This window comes from Alosa pseudoharengus, unplaced genomic scaffold (assembly GCF_046254945.1).
Source record: "Alosa pseudoharengus isolate Yale_2024_CS ecotype anadromous, Long Island Sound unplaced genomic scaffold, YU_APseudo_1.1 YU_APseudo_1.1_scf_5, whole genome shotgun sequence".
Taxonomy (NCBI): Eukaryota; Metazoa; Chordata; class Actinopteri; order Clupeiformes; family Clupeidae; genus Alosa; species Alosa pseudoharengus.
The window spans coordinates 6,945,473-6,960,659 of record NW_027468837.1 but is presented as its reverse complement, the minus strand read 5'-3'; positions in this window follow the sequence as shown (position 1 = coordinate 6,960,659).

The window sequence follows — 15,187 nt, the reverse complement described above, 5'->3', positions numbered from 1 at the left end:
TAAACTCTCCATCTCCCAAGAAAGTAACCCAAGCTCGGTATTTGTGAGGTGGCTCTGTCACCGCTAATCTTTTTCAGACTGGCTTGAGAGACTAATTCCTGCCTGCCTCAACGGCCCCGCCATTGTTTTCAGGGATCATCAGTAACGTGAAGGTGAACTTGATTTCCTTTCTCTCTTTCAGGGAGAAATGCAACATTGTCTTTAATCATCCTGATAGGTTAGGGTTAGAATTCCCCATGTGGTGATGACCCATACCAGTGATCATGACTGACAGCCAGGCCGAAGCTGAGGTCAAAGGTCATATCCTCCCCGGTGTCCGCATGCCATCTGACGGACCTACGCTTCACTAATGTTTGCTGTCCGGTTTGTTTGGTCTGGGGGGTGGATGTTCCGGTCAGGCTAGCACTAGGAGGGTTGGGGTGCTTGGAGGTTTGAGCAAACCACCCGCCCCCAAAAGCAATAACAGCCAATAAGTGGTTGAGAGTATGTCCTACATATGTTACCGCAGGCTGTGTTATAGGGTTTTGTGGTGTGGGCTGGCCTCGTTTCAGCTTCCTGCTCGAGAGAAAGTGAAGAGCTTTTGAGGAGACGGTTGAGTTCGTCGTGGGGGTGGGGGGGTGGTGGCAGATTTAATCTTCTGGCAGAAAGAGAAGGACCCCGCTGCTGACCGAAGTCAAGCAGTCCTTCTGAGAAAAATAGAGACGGCTATTTCAGGGAACTAACCTGCAGAGTTATTTGCCCATTCCAAATATACAGTCTGAGGTGAAGTCAAACTGTAAAGCCAATAAGCCGGTGCACGTCTGCCCCATGGTCCAGTCCTGGACTCCAGAGCTGGAATTTTTAAAGAGTCCCAGATGAGTTGCTAGCTTCACTTGAGCCCCAATTAGACTGCCAACTGCATGAGTCGGAATGCCAAAGGGACTTAGTCTAAGGTCCATTGTGGACAGCTCCATCTTATAAACGACTAAGGGGTTGATGGTGGAAGTGGACCTCATACTGCCTTGCACATCTATAGAGAAAGATGGATGAAGAGAAAGTCCTGGTCTCTTTTCACATGTTTTTTACAAAGTCTGCCCACATCATAGCTCTTTTTCCAGTCTGTCTGCTCTTGATTCATACTTATAATAAATAATTTGTTTATTTTTAGTATTTTTTGTATGATGAAGTCATTGGAATAAAATGCACTTGGTCTGTATGCAATGTTGCCAAATTCAAGCCATGAATGCACTGTAAATGCATGTAAATTAAACCTCCCATGAGGATTTGGACTACATCTAACCTAACCTCTTTGTGATATTTCCTCTCTCACTCAAAACCAAAACTCACAAAAACACAGACAGAAAAACAACTTTACCATAGACACTAAGAACACAAGCCATTGTCGTGCCACCAAGTAATTTATGTCGTAAATCATACTGGGGACTGAACATCACATTGACAGTTTTTTTATAGAAGCTTTTTAAAGGAGCCTAAGTCATGTACAGAGCACCGTGTTAACACCAATGCTCCTCTGAGTTTACAATAGGGCATGTCGTAGTGAGACATTCACAAAATGCAACGCAAGGCTATACCAAGACGAGCGAGGATTCCTTCCTGCTTCGCCTAGCCACATCCCTCATATTACCTGTGAAGAAATCTGAGAGGGATTAAAGGAGATTTAATATTGAGGCAACACAACATATGACCTCACAGAGGGGCATGCTTGGGCTACTCAGCATCACTGTGTGAAGACATAGATATCAGGGCATGATATGATGTCACCATCTGTCATGATGTTTCTGCTCTCAAACGCATTGAGGTTATGACTTGGCCAGTGCAAGCACTCTGGATATTTTGGAGAAAACCTCAATGTAAGCTAATATTGCTGTTACTATGTTAGTGGTGCACACAGCCCAAGTCATATCAAGGTCAAAAATTCAATTCACTACATGTGCACTGAAAAGTGGATTTTAAATGATTTTTAAAGCTGTTCTTGTCTCAAATATGTGACAAGCTATTGCAGTTCTTATTCAAACAATGTGAAACAATTGTGCTTCAAATTTGACCAGTTCCATGTGTGAACGATAAACATAGGCTTTGAGGAAATAAAAAATCAGCTACTTTTATAAAAAAAAAACAAATCAGATTTAAGCATGAAGGTAGTCCTTTTCTCTGAACATAAGGAAGCATTTTACTTGCAGTGTAGCCATCCTCTGTGGAACCCACAGAAATAAGCCTTTTCCGATGTTCCACACAGACTCCGAGACAGGTGTGTCTCTGTGTGTGTGTCTGTCTAAGTGTGTCTGTGTGTGTGCATGGTTCTCTGAGGAACATGTGTGAAGTGCTTTACCAGATGTGTGTGTGCAGATGTGTGTGTCTGGTATGTTCTGTAGCCTCTGGATGTCTAGCCCAAGAGGAAGGACATGCACATGCACACATACATTGCACACGTCCACTGTGTCAGACAATCCCGACAAGAAATAAAGCACTAAGATGAATGCGGAGGTCTCCAGCGCAGATGGACTTCCTCCCTGTCCAGCTGGCTGGAAGTGCTATGAAGCGTGAAACCGCCAAAGGAGAGGAAGTTTGTTTCGCACAAGCCACAATACTCCACTCTAACCATGGGGAATGAAGACGACCATTAGAGAGAAGTGAAATATGATATTAGAAAATATTAGATTAGTGTGTTGTTTTCCTTTGCTATGACTTTAATCAGTGGATGATTATGCAAAAGATTTATCTTTTAGTGTCTTAAAAACAACAAGAGATATATTATATTTAGCAAACCATGAAATAGCATACTTATTTGAACGAAAAATAAATACAGGCATTCATTGTTTGTTTGTGATTAATGAATTACTCTCTGCATTACCCAGGATCTCTTAATCAACATTATCCACCGTGTTTGTATTACATGGCATGAGCTTCTACAAGAATTACTAGTAGGCCTAAGTAATATAAATTATTATGAACTGTTATTAACAATTGCTCCCTAATGAATAGTTAACAACCTTTTGAAGTGTTAAGTAATGCCAGTTGAATCTAAATAGAAGGTGCTAAATATAATGTGGCATAAATACCTTCAGTATACTTGCTGCAGACTTACCTTTGAAGTGATTGGAAATTTTGCCTTTATATTTGGTTCCAGTGATTCATGTATTAAAAATAAATTTGGGGTAAATATAGTGAGGGGAGATAGATGGATTCTGGATGGCAGCCATCTTGTTTCCCTGATATCTAAAGCTGTGAATATGCTCCGTCTGGCCACAGCCAGAATGCCATTGTGACAGCTGTGTGATGAATGATCATTTGGGCCGATTTGATGGGGATGGTAGTCATTTCTAAGTTGATGAAAAAAAAAAGCCTTTGAAATTGATGCAGAGGACCTGGCACTATGTTCAGACCGGTAAAATCAAAAGCTTGATAACGTCTTGAAAAAGCTTGATAACGTCTTCAAAAAACACACTGAAACATGTAAATATGACACAATTCATGTCTATCCCCATTACTCACTTCTGAACAAACTGCAAACCAGCGCAAACTGACATTTATTAGAGTATCCTGGGAGTTCTGGAGACATTTTCGGTGATGTTCACGACCCCCTCTCGACAATGACAGGGTCAGGCCCATCATGATGGATTGGTAGAGAACCACTCAGACACCATGATAAAACTGTTGCTGTTTATATCAGTGACATCAGCAAGCTGTCAAGAGGTCAAAGATGAGTGGCTGACAAAATGACATCATAGATTGGATTGTCATAATATGAGGCATGCGCACACAAATCCCCTCTTAACGTGAACAGCATGCCCAATGCCATATTCAAAAGAAGAGGCCCAAGCACAGCTGAAATATTAAACAGCTCTGTCACGTTCGGTGTAAACCCATGTAGACTGAAGTGATACACTTCTCCATGGTGCTTCTTTGTGTGTGTGTGTGTTTCCGTGCAGCGCTCTGCTGCTGCCCAGCTGCCAGACGACACCGCCACACTGCTGTGGCCTGCTGGGATGCCTCTCCCTCAGGTATGACTGGGATTTCTCCTCGTATTTTTAGAGGAGGTTTTTTGGAAAGGTGTCAGAAAGGGATCTCGCTCTCGCTCGCTCGCCGTGAAAGGGGGCTTGGGGCGGCGGCGGCGGCGGCTGCTGGTGGTGGCAGGCTCCTCAAGGTCACAAAGGACGACGGCGCAGCTCCTATTTTAGCAGTTATTCAATCCCTCGACTCCACTGCCCAAGGGCCGTCTGGCTCGCCGGCTGCATGTGACAGGCCCTGTCTGAGGTTCCAGCGATAGATATGCCCACAAACACCGCATCAGTCTTCAGCCCATTTCCACTCCCTTACAACAGACATGCATTACCTTAGCAGCACCTCCATATGAAAAGGACAAAATAAGCAGACCTAGAGATAACCCTAACATTACTAACGCTAATAGTTAAATAGTTATGGACACAGAGACTAAATGTCTGTGAATTGTGCTGTGTACTGTGTACACCTGACAGTAGCTAATATTGTCATTACTGGTGCCTGAATTGTAGAGCTGTTGAATGAACAGTGCGGTTATTGTGTGGTGCTTAGGACTGATTGACGCTAGAGTGAGGATTAATACACTGGAGCTCAATGCCCCCTCTACTGTGATTGTCCATCTCTATGGCAACACCATCCCATTGGCATCGCGTGAAGATTCCGCAGAGCTGTATGTGTATGTCTGTGTGTGTGTGTGTGTGTGACTGTGTGTGTCTTCTGTGTATTGTTCATTATTCTTCCTTGACCCTGCTCCTCTGGAGCCTCACTCTCTCCCTCTCTCTCTCTCTCTCTCTCCCTCCCTCTCTCTCTCTTTCTCTCTCTAGGTGACAGGTAGGCAGGTAGCGTTCTGCTTGATTGGACTGTGTTTGTCTCTGGCTTTGCCACTGGGGATTTTCAGGCACCTGAGCATTAAAGCCTAAACCCCTTCCCCTGGATCGACATGTGAATTATTCAACAGGTCGGGTCTCAGGTAGGGACCCTCTTCCCTTTCCATTTCCTGCAGTGACCTCTGAAAGGCTGCCACCGCTCACCAGCGTTGTCCCCCAAGGGAGAGAATCTCATCTTGTTGTGCTCTTGTAGGCTCACCTAAATCCTCCACTGCAGCGGATCTGATAATGAATTTTTCTGCTTGGTGATAATGTTATTTATGCACATATGATCTGTGATGCGTGATCGATGACTCGATGCTGCATGACAGGAAAAAAAATGGGATGGTGGTAGTGTCAAAAAAGTGTGTGTGTGTGTGGCGGGGGTGGGGGGGTTGGGGGGTAGATGTGTCGAGCTTCACAAAGGATTACCACAGCTTTGTGCCTCACAACACCTTTGTAATCACACATAAACCTCAGCTGGCCAATGTGATTTATATAGCCCCCAACTGTCAGTCACATCTAACACTACAGGATGGTGGACCTATAACTGGAAGCACATTAGTATTTCTCATTTCTTACTGTGCCCATAAAGAAATGGTTATTAGATTGTCCATCAAGTGTCTTAAATGATAACTTGTGTTGAAGACTAAAAGTAGGGCTGAACGAATTAGGGAAAATATCTAATTAATGTATTGTTTCTGAATCGTATCGTAGCTTATGCATCTAGATACGTATGTAATCGTCATATGAGGGAGAGATGCACACACCTACTAATTGCAATTTTGCGATTTGAAAGTCAAGGTTCAGTTCAATACTCACTATGTAATTAATTCCTTGACTCTGAAATAGTTGTTTACTCTGCTTACTCTAGTCTCATTGGGAAACGTCAGCACTACTAGCATCATGCTGCCTATGGTGCTTTTTTGAAAATTTGCTACATGTTTGTTTTGTTGCCTCAGGAGGTAGCAACTGCTTTAGAAAAGGTTTTGCGCAGTACTTTTGTTTTCTTGTTTGTACATTACTTCAGGTAAATCCAAAATATTTGCAAATAATTATAGTCACAAGCTGTACGATTAATTGCAGCCTTCACAATTTGCTAATTGCATTAGTATGAAATTGTGATTTAGATTAAAAATAGATTCCTTATAGTCCTAACTAAAAGGATTTTGGCAGTTTCAAATTTCCCTGAAAGTATTTATGTTTGTATATTAGTGTCAAATTAGTAGCCATAACCAATGTAATAGCATTCTGATTTCTAAAACACATCTTGTCATGAAAAGACATGCTTTTGTATTGAAACACCACAACAACCAGAAATATGCTGCCTTGGTTTGTTAATCTACATGATCCCGTAATAACAAATTATGTTCAAATTGTGGTCCTGAATACCATTCCCTAGCTGCCAATTTCCTGCCCTGAAGACCTGCATTGTTGCAGTGTAGTCCCACGTTAGCCATGGCTATAGCCAAGGGATTATAGCTGAGCCTTGTCTGCTCAACCAGTTTTATCAAATGTGACAGTAAGCATTTCAGTGAGCACTGTGTGTGTGTGTGTGTGTGTGTGTGTGTGTGTGTGTGTGTGTGTGTGTGTGTGTGTGTGTGTGTGTGTGTGTGTGCGTGTGTGCATGTGTGTGTGTGTGCGTGCGTCTGTGTGTGTGTGTGTGTGTTGCTGTTGCACAGACGTGTCACTAGGTATGAGCACAAGCACAAGTGTGCGTAGAGGAAGCACAATTTTAAGCATGACAGGATAGATAAGCATGGCAGAACCCATGTCACAGTTTGGTCAAGGACATAGGTCACACAAGGTCAAAGGTCACCCAGGACAGTTCATGTGACTGTGGCTGGACATGTAGATCATCAATTCTGAAACAATTTCATCTTATTTTCATATTATTAATATTTTGTGGTGTCTTGCCTGTAAGAGTGTGTATGAATATCCCAGACACTAAAGATAATTGACATACTTGTCTGCTAGAGTTGAACAATGTTAGATTTAATGAAATATTAATTAGCAATCTGCCAAGTATGTCATCATTGTATAACTGTCCTCTCGTCTACACCTGAGGATAACTCAAGTGTAGAAATGATATGTTATGTTTACCCAGTGGTTTAGTCTTGGTTGTTTTGTGGCTAGAGATGTAATGTCATCAGAAAGTGCCCCGCGTGGGATAGGTTAGGTATGACACGCACGTACATGCACACCGACCAGAGGCTCTTGTATTATGGAGACACAGTGTTGTTCAGGCAACCAGCAACCAAGGCAGCTCTCCCTTCTCTTTCCCCATCTCTAACTCTAGTTTGCTCTCTCTCCCTCTCTCTCTCTCTCTCGTTCTCTCTCTCTCTCTCTCTCTCTCTCTCTCTCTCTGTATGACAGGCGCAGGTTGATGCCTGCTGAGGCCCCATTAATATTAAAAGAACATTTCCCTGCAGTGGGGCAGCAACTGCAAAGCACTGTGGGGGACAGCGCCTGGGGCTGATGGGGAAGTCACCCTCCCCACTGGCAGGATCAAGGCGCGTCGGCTGCAGAGCGGGCAGGCGAGAGAGGCTGAGCAGGAGGCTGGAAGAGGAGCGTCCCAGGCCCCCGGCTCTCTGGAGCTTTCCTGTCACAAACGTCCCCCGTTAATTATCACCGGCCAGGACGGACAGCGGAAGAAATGATAATGTAGTGACTCCATCTGGTGACACTTCTAGTAATTCTCACACAGCTAGTGCTGCGTCAATGCTGGGCTGTCACATTGATGATAAGACTTCCTGGTGTGGATGTTAGTTCAACTAACCCAATCTCCGTACTCACACATGTACGTTTCTCATGGCTTTTTCATATTAGTTCTACAGGTAATGGGGTTGTTGGTAAACATTCATTATATAAACATCTACAAATGCTTTTTACAGCTAACTACAGTGTTACTACACTGCAGCAGTACTACTCCATTCACATGAGCATGTAGGCATGAGCATACGATTCAGAGCAGTACTACTCCATTCACATGAGCATGTAGGCATGAGCATACGATTCAGAGCAGTACTACTCCATTCACATGAGTGCTATGGCTGTTATATAAATTGAAATGTTCGCACTACCAGTGTGTGCACGAGGCCTAGCAACATGAAATGGTTCACTACTGGAGCGTAAGATACATATTGCATGAGTGTGCAGAGATTGCACCGAGAGCTGCTTATGAGGCAGATATTGTGCTACGCGATGCTGCTCGTGATGGGAACTGACAGAGAGGAGCTGGGTGGCAACAGCAGTCGCCTCCTATTTGCAGCGGCAGGAGCTGATCAGAGGCCTGGGCTGCCCGTGAGAGCGCCAAGCTGGCAGCCGTCTTCTCCGGAGAGTGGCATGATTTCTTCATCAGTGGGCCGTCGTGTCTGTGATGGGAGGCCTGGACAGCCTCTGAGCTGGTTTAGCAAATGAAGGCGTCACTGCACTCTAGTGTAATTAATGGTGCCACACTACAGTGAGTGTGACCCATTTATACGAATCTAACCAATAAAAAAATACTGAATATGTTACAGACTTGTCAAAATGTTGGGCAGACAGCTCATGAAGAATTAATTGCTTAATCGTTTAAAAATCTCCCTGTTCCTGCTGATACGAATATGGAATCGTCTATGTGATATCAGTATTAGTTTGTTATGACAGCATCAGATGTACAGGCTCTGCTCATCAGAGACCATCTGTCCTCAAGTCTTTTGACCACGAGTTCAGTAGACTGTCAAGATAGGGGTGATCAGTCACAGTGGTGATCAGTCACGTTGGTGGTGGATCTCCAGCTGCCACGCTCTCTCTCTCCTCATCCCAACAGGAGGCTTGTTCCACAGCTGCAGAGTGATGTTCTGTGCTGCTGCTGTGCCTGCTTCATCCTGACCCCCGTAGAGCACTGCGCATCCACCATGCGGACTGCACCGCCAAGCCTCAGCATCCCACTTCTGACTGGATACGGAGATGTTTGCTAGTCTTGGTTTGGTTGCCTTGCCTTTCCTCTGGTGTTTCATCTTCAGCATGACTGCAAGTCATGGTCATGCCTCCAAGTTAATTTCCCCTGGGGCATCTGTGCAGGATGTTAGCACATGCTCTCTATTTTGACACAGTTTACAGTCGGGGTTGTCTGGTAACGCCCATCTGCGGAGGTTTGGCTGGGTATGGAAGGGTGTCCGAGACAGCCTGGGGGAGGATTGGAGAATTGGAGTTGCAGTGGTGGATACGTCCAGATATCACATATCAATAACCGTATCCCTCTTGTCATATTGGAATTTCTTTATAATAACATTTTCCAGCGGCTCTGGATGCATATTATGCTCAATAGGCATCGACATTCTGAAAGGTACTGGAAGCTCTAGAGCCAATAGCCAAGAGTTATAATTCACCTCAGGTGTCAGTGCATAAACTGATTCCAAAACAGCGTTGGCTGGCTCTTTTGTATCACTTTGAATAAATCCTGGTATTATCCCTGTCATACAATAGAATGTTAGGAAGTTTAGTATTATCCATAATAGCAACAACAACAACAGAAATAATAATAATATCAATAATAATAATTATGATGTCACCCATAATAATTCACATGGACACATGTTGGGGTGCTCCATAAGATCAATATGCTTCATCCCTTCATATCAAGTTAAAGGTTTCTTCTGCTGCCTTCTAGACTCCTTTCTTCTCAGGTGTGTTACCTTATTCTCACTTTTGGATGTAACTATACACACACACACACACACACATACCTCCACCACCCTCGTGTCTCTCAGGAAGCTGAAGTTTCTCATCAGTCTGCCAGAGCCCATGCCTCCACTTCTCACCACACACACGCTGTCTCTGACCTGGCTGGCTTTGTGCTAAACGAACCCTTTTCATGTGAGCTGCCGCCGCCGATACGGCTGCACTCAGGAGAGCGACACTGAAGCGCTGCGGAGATCGGAGGAATGCTCGCTCAAAAGCCCTCGGGCTCCTATAGGAAGACGCGCGTAGGAGGCGTAGGAGCTGGAGCCGTGGAATTGGCTTTCTTCTGATATCAACTCCAGGAATGAGTATTACTTTCACATGCTTTTTATAATAGCATGTCAGTCAGGCTGAATAAATTGATACCTACCTGAACCACCAGTTAAAAAGAGTAAGCAGGAATGACGAAGAGAGAGAGAAAAAAACCTATTGTAAAGTGAAACCAATAAAGATTGTTTGGATTAGAGAGAGAGAGTGTGTGTGTGTGTGTGTGAGTGAAAGAGAGAGAGAGAGAGAGAGAGAGAGAGAGAGACTGTGCATGCGTGCGTGCAGATTGATATCAATTTATCATCATATATACAGCTCAGACAGTGAACAAATCATGTTCCCAAATAGGCCTTGAGACCTTTTACAGGTTGTACCGGGACACCCTTAGTACATAAGATATCTTAATCATCTTGTGCCCAGTGGTGCTTAGGCCGGCCTGGCATGGTGATGATCTATGTGGGCTATGCCAACCTTCCAACAAGCCTCCCTGGACCCATGGCTGTGGTCTATTGTTGGAGCCGTGCTCTCTGGAGAATGAGAGGGTGAAGGTCCTCACATTACCCTGTCCTTGCCCCTCCAGAGGGAAAGTGAGAAAGACAGAGTGGAGGGGAGGGAGAGAGCAGATTACAGAGAAAGAGCAGGAGCGGAAGAAACTTACAGAGAGAGAGAGAGAGGGAAGGGAGGGAAGTTGACAGAGATGGAGAAGGGTAGAAATTGTGCCAGTGGGAGGAGTGTGTGTTTGTGTGTGTGCTGAGGGAGATTGTCAGTGTCACACATGGTACACAGCATAAGGTGATGACTGAATGGATATGGCAGCGTTAATATCAATGATGATCTCTCTCTATCTCTCTCTCTGTGTCTCTCTTTCTTTCTCTCTCTCTCTGTCTGTCTCTGTATATGCACACACAAGGAGGGGGGAGGTAGAGCTACCTGCTACCCAGCCAGTTAATCCATCCGATAAATGACTGACGTGAGGCTGTCCATCAAAGTGTGACCCCAGGCCCTCTTTTAATGAGCTCCATTCCACACAACTGCCTTCGTGGCTACCACACACTCGCTGTTCTGGACAGATTCCTCAGTGTGTGTGGGTGTGTGTGTGTGTGTGAGTTGGTGTGTGTGCTTTCACATTTGTGGAAGTCTGTGTCAGACTAGCTCCTGCTGTGTCTGTGTTGTGCAAAGGCACAAGATTGAATGGCACTGGTGGTGGGCTATGTGTGTGTATGTGTGCATTCATTGTGTTTCCATGTGTCTGTGTGTGGTGTGAAGCGTAACCCAAAAAAAAAAAGTGTGTTTTTGTGTTGTGCTTGGCAGCTACTTAACGTGCATCTCTGAGTGATGATGTGCGTTGCCACGTGTTCCCGTGTGCGTCAGCCTCCATTAAAGATGGAGACGTGAAGCCGGAGAGGGCGGAGAGAGACAGACTCCACGGAGAGAAGTGGGAGTCGAGACGTGGTGGGTGTGAGGGCGAAGTGCACAAGCATCAGAGCATCAGAGCATCAGCCAGACACCAGCAGGAAGGCATCAGCCCATCAATCAGAAACCCAACAGGGTGCCGGGGTTGGCGCTTAAAAGATAGCATTCATCTGCAGCTCACTGCGTTTGATTGAAAATTAGCTTGTCACCTTTCGCCAGGAATTTAATGTGTTCATTAGCCAGACACGGCATCAGTAAAATCTCAATCCGTGTGTGTGTGTGTGTGTATGTGTGTAATTGTGAGTGTGTGTAATTGTGTGCGTGTGTGTGTGAGAGAGCGAGAGAGAGAGTATTTAGATGGAAGTCGGAGGCTTGTAGAAGCATGATTGTTTATTCAGAAGATGAGCCTGTCATCCCTTTTTTCTTCGAGGAGCAAGTACAAACTCCATCCCTGTCAAGCGAAACACTGAGACTAGGGGGGTAAAGGATTATACAAGCTTTCAGAGGTCTGGCATGAGCAATGTAACATTCTGTGTTTGCTTCATGAGGTAATGTTTGATGGCACAGATATGTGAACAGCAAATCCTTGCTGAACGTATTCCCCCTGCTGTTGACTCTGAAATGCATGTCTGAACACTGCAAAATCATCACAACCTTTGCAGCTGCCTCTGCTACTTTTCTTGCCGGTTGAGTGTCTATAAAGGGTGTTGCTTTGGTCAGCAACACCAATGCACCTCAGCCGCAAAACCGCTCCTGGGCGACTGTTCCCCAATCTGGGTTTGTGAGATTCCCCCCCCCCCCCCCTCCCCCACCCTCCTCCCAGACAGTACATGACCAGATGAGAATCGTAGAGCTTATTCAAACTATCCAGAGGCGAAACACACCACCCACCCACCCGCCCACGCTCGCATTCACACACTGCATCCAAAGATAGCAGGCTGAGCAGACAGGTTTCCCACTCACCTCATTCAGCCGGAGAACGGCGTCAATGGGTGTTTTATTGACTGGCAGAAAGACTCAGAGCTGGTCTGGTGTGGGTGGGTGGGTGGGTGTGTGTGTATGTGTGTGTGTGTGTGTGTGATTGTGTGTGACAAAGACAGAGAGAGAAAAATACTTTTGTAAAGTCAAACCAATAAAACTTGGAGAGCGAGAGTCTGTGGGTGAGTGTGTGTGTGTGTGTGTGTGTATGGATGGGCGCGTATGTTTGTTCTTACACTGGCATTTGCATGATTGTGTACATTTGTGTTTGCATGTGTGTACTTTAGGAGGGACGGCCATGTGTGTATGGATGAATGTATAGGCTCAATTGTGTTGTGTGTGTGTGTGTGTGAGAGAGAAAGATAGAGAGACAGAGAGACCCCAAATTCTGTGTCGGCTCGTTAGTAAGCATTCTGGAGAGGCGTGTGATGGCTGGTAATTAAGATGGATATTAATTGGTTATGGAGTTAGATGCCAATGCTATTCAGCCAACACAATCCTGTTCTCACAGTGAGGGATAACTAGCACTTCAGTGGGAAACTCTGCAGGCTTTGAATGACTGCCATAGAAAACCCTGTCTGTCAGTTTAATCAACCAAATTATTCACTGCAGGCCGGGCTTTCTATGGGCCCTTCATGTTTTATTATGCAGAGGAAATGCTTACTCAGTGCAATCCAGCATGTGACCATGTCAAGATGGCAAAGATAGCCTTTCAAATGGAGTCTCGGGCGACCAAGGTGCTTCGCCATTGTCCCGGTGACTGACATCCCAACTGTGCCTGGTGAGTGTGTGATACCAAGGTCAGCTTGCAATGATGAACGGCAGCCATCAGCCATTGGTGGAATTTCTGGATTTAGATTTATTATGATCTTTCTGTTGGTGAAAAAACAATGCATATACAGTGTACTGTATGTTTAAATCTGTGATATGCTGTGGTGTCATTTTGTCAGTGTGAGCTGCTCCTCGCTCTCTCTCAGTGGTATGAGTGTGATGTAAGACCATGTTAAAATCTAATTATCTACATCAACAGATACATTAATCAAGATTTAATCATCACTTCCTGGTCATAATTAATCACTATGCAAATGACATCAAGATTCCCCCTCACCCCACAGGCATCCTAATTACTCCTAATTTCACTTTAAGACCATGCTCTGAGACACGCACCATCACTCAGCACTCTCAGATTGGGCTGGGCTGGGACAGGTCAATTACCAACCTGCAGTGTCACACAAAGACACGCTAGCCACAATGAAGCCCTCTAGTCTATGCCAAAGGCCTTGTTCAGATATTCCAGTGTGTACAGCACTTTTCTCTGATTTTGACTAGTTAACCAGTCAGATTTAGATTTTAGGTGTTAACTAATTCAAAATGTGTTAGAATATTTGTGCATTGGGCACTGAGTTAAACATGAGAATTTGGAGACCTTCACCCATATTCCAAAATGAAAACAATTCTTTAGTTAAATTTCATTCATATAGTGCCATAATGTGATCCTGATCCCCCACATAATTCTAACCTCCTCAATCCATAAAAAAGAAAGAAAATAAGAAGTTGTTTGCAACAATTCAGCTGTCGCGCCCTGTGTGTCTTTACGTCAAACTTATCCTGAACGCCCTGCGTTCCTTCACAACATTTTCTAAAGGATCTCCAGTTGACTTATGACCCATCTGTTCTCAAAGACCACAGACTGAACGCAGTCCCTTATTCACAAAGATCTCAGTGGATTTAAATGCATTGGGGACTTCTATATCATCCATCATCCCCAATTTACTTCTCACAACTGAGTTGTCCTGAGGCTGGTATGAAGAAAATATTACTAATACTAATTTCCCAAAGGACTCCCAGGCATGTTGCTGATGCGCCACAGTGTCTGTGGGGACATCTGTGATGGGGTAGCGCTTCTGCAAGCATGTTTGTGTGTGTGTGTGTGTGTGTGTGTGTGTGTGTGTGTGTGTGTGTGTGTGTGTGCTTACTAAAATGAATTCCAGGAGCAGATGTCTGTTGGACGTCCACTCCCCACCCCTCTCCTCACCGGAGTCGTGTTCTCGTCCGTGTGAGAGGGAGCAGGAGAGATGCCCCTCACAGAGGCGGCCATTGTCCTGCCTATTTACCAACATTCCTCGGATTACATATGCTGTAATAACATAATCCATGGGTAAGACCCAACACCCTTTGAAAATCAAAGGCAATATCAACTGTTTCTCGATTGCTAAAATGCTCTTGGGAACTTAAGTTGTCTCTTTAATTTTTCTCCATTGGCCATTCGTATCTGTTTACATCGGTGTGAAACCCAATAGGCGGTTGGACGCAGGCTGTGGTCAGATGTGGCAGGCAAAATTGGTTTCATCCCCATTCGTCCCCACAACTGAATCTCTTTGTAGAGAGGCACTCTGTCTGTCTAATACCTCTGGCGACATCCTACGCTGGTGGGGGAGGGCTTAAAATGTTAGAGTAGCTTAGGAAGCCGCACAGAGACAGTGAAAAACAGACAGACACACACACACACACACACACACACACACACACACACAAACTCACTTACTCACACATAAACACACACACATATACTTCCTTGTTTGTTTGCTGCTCTTGGCAGGGAAATCTAAATGATGGGGATACAAGGGTGGGTGTTTACAGAGAGTTGTTCTGCGGGCGCTGCTGCTGTTGGCAGTGCCACTGTGAGTGGTTTTGGGACCGAGAGCTCAAACCTCGTTCTAGCCACAGTGGGCACAAGTGGTCAAGAGTCATCAAACTGTGGTTGGCAGTCGTTCACGTCCAGCTGCCATGAAGTTCAAGTTCACTCTTTGGCTTTCTGATGGTTTTTAAAAAGTGTGTGTGTGTGTGTGTGTGTGTGTGTGTGTGTGTGTGTGTGTGTGTGTGTGTGTGTGTGTGTGTGTGTGTGTGTGTGTGTGTGCGTGCGTGCGTGTGTGTGTGTG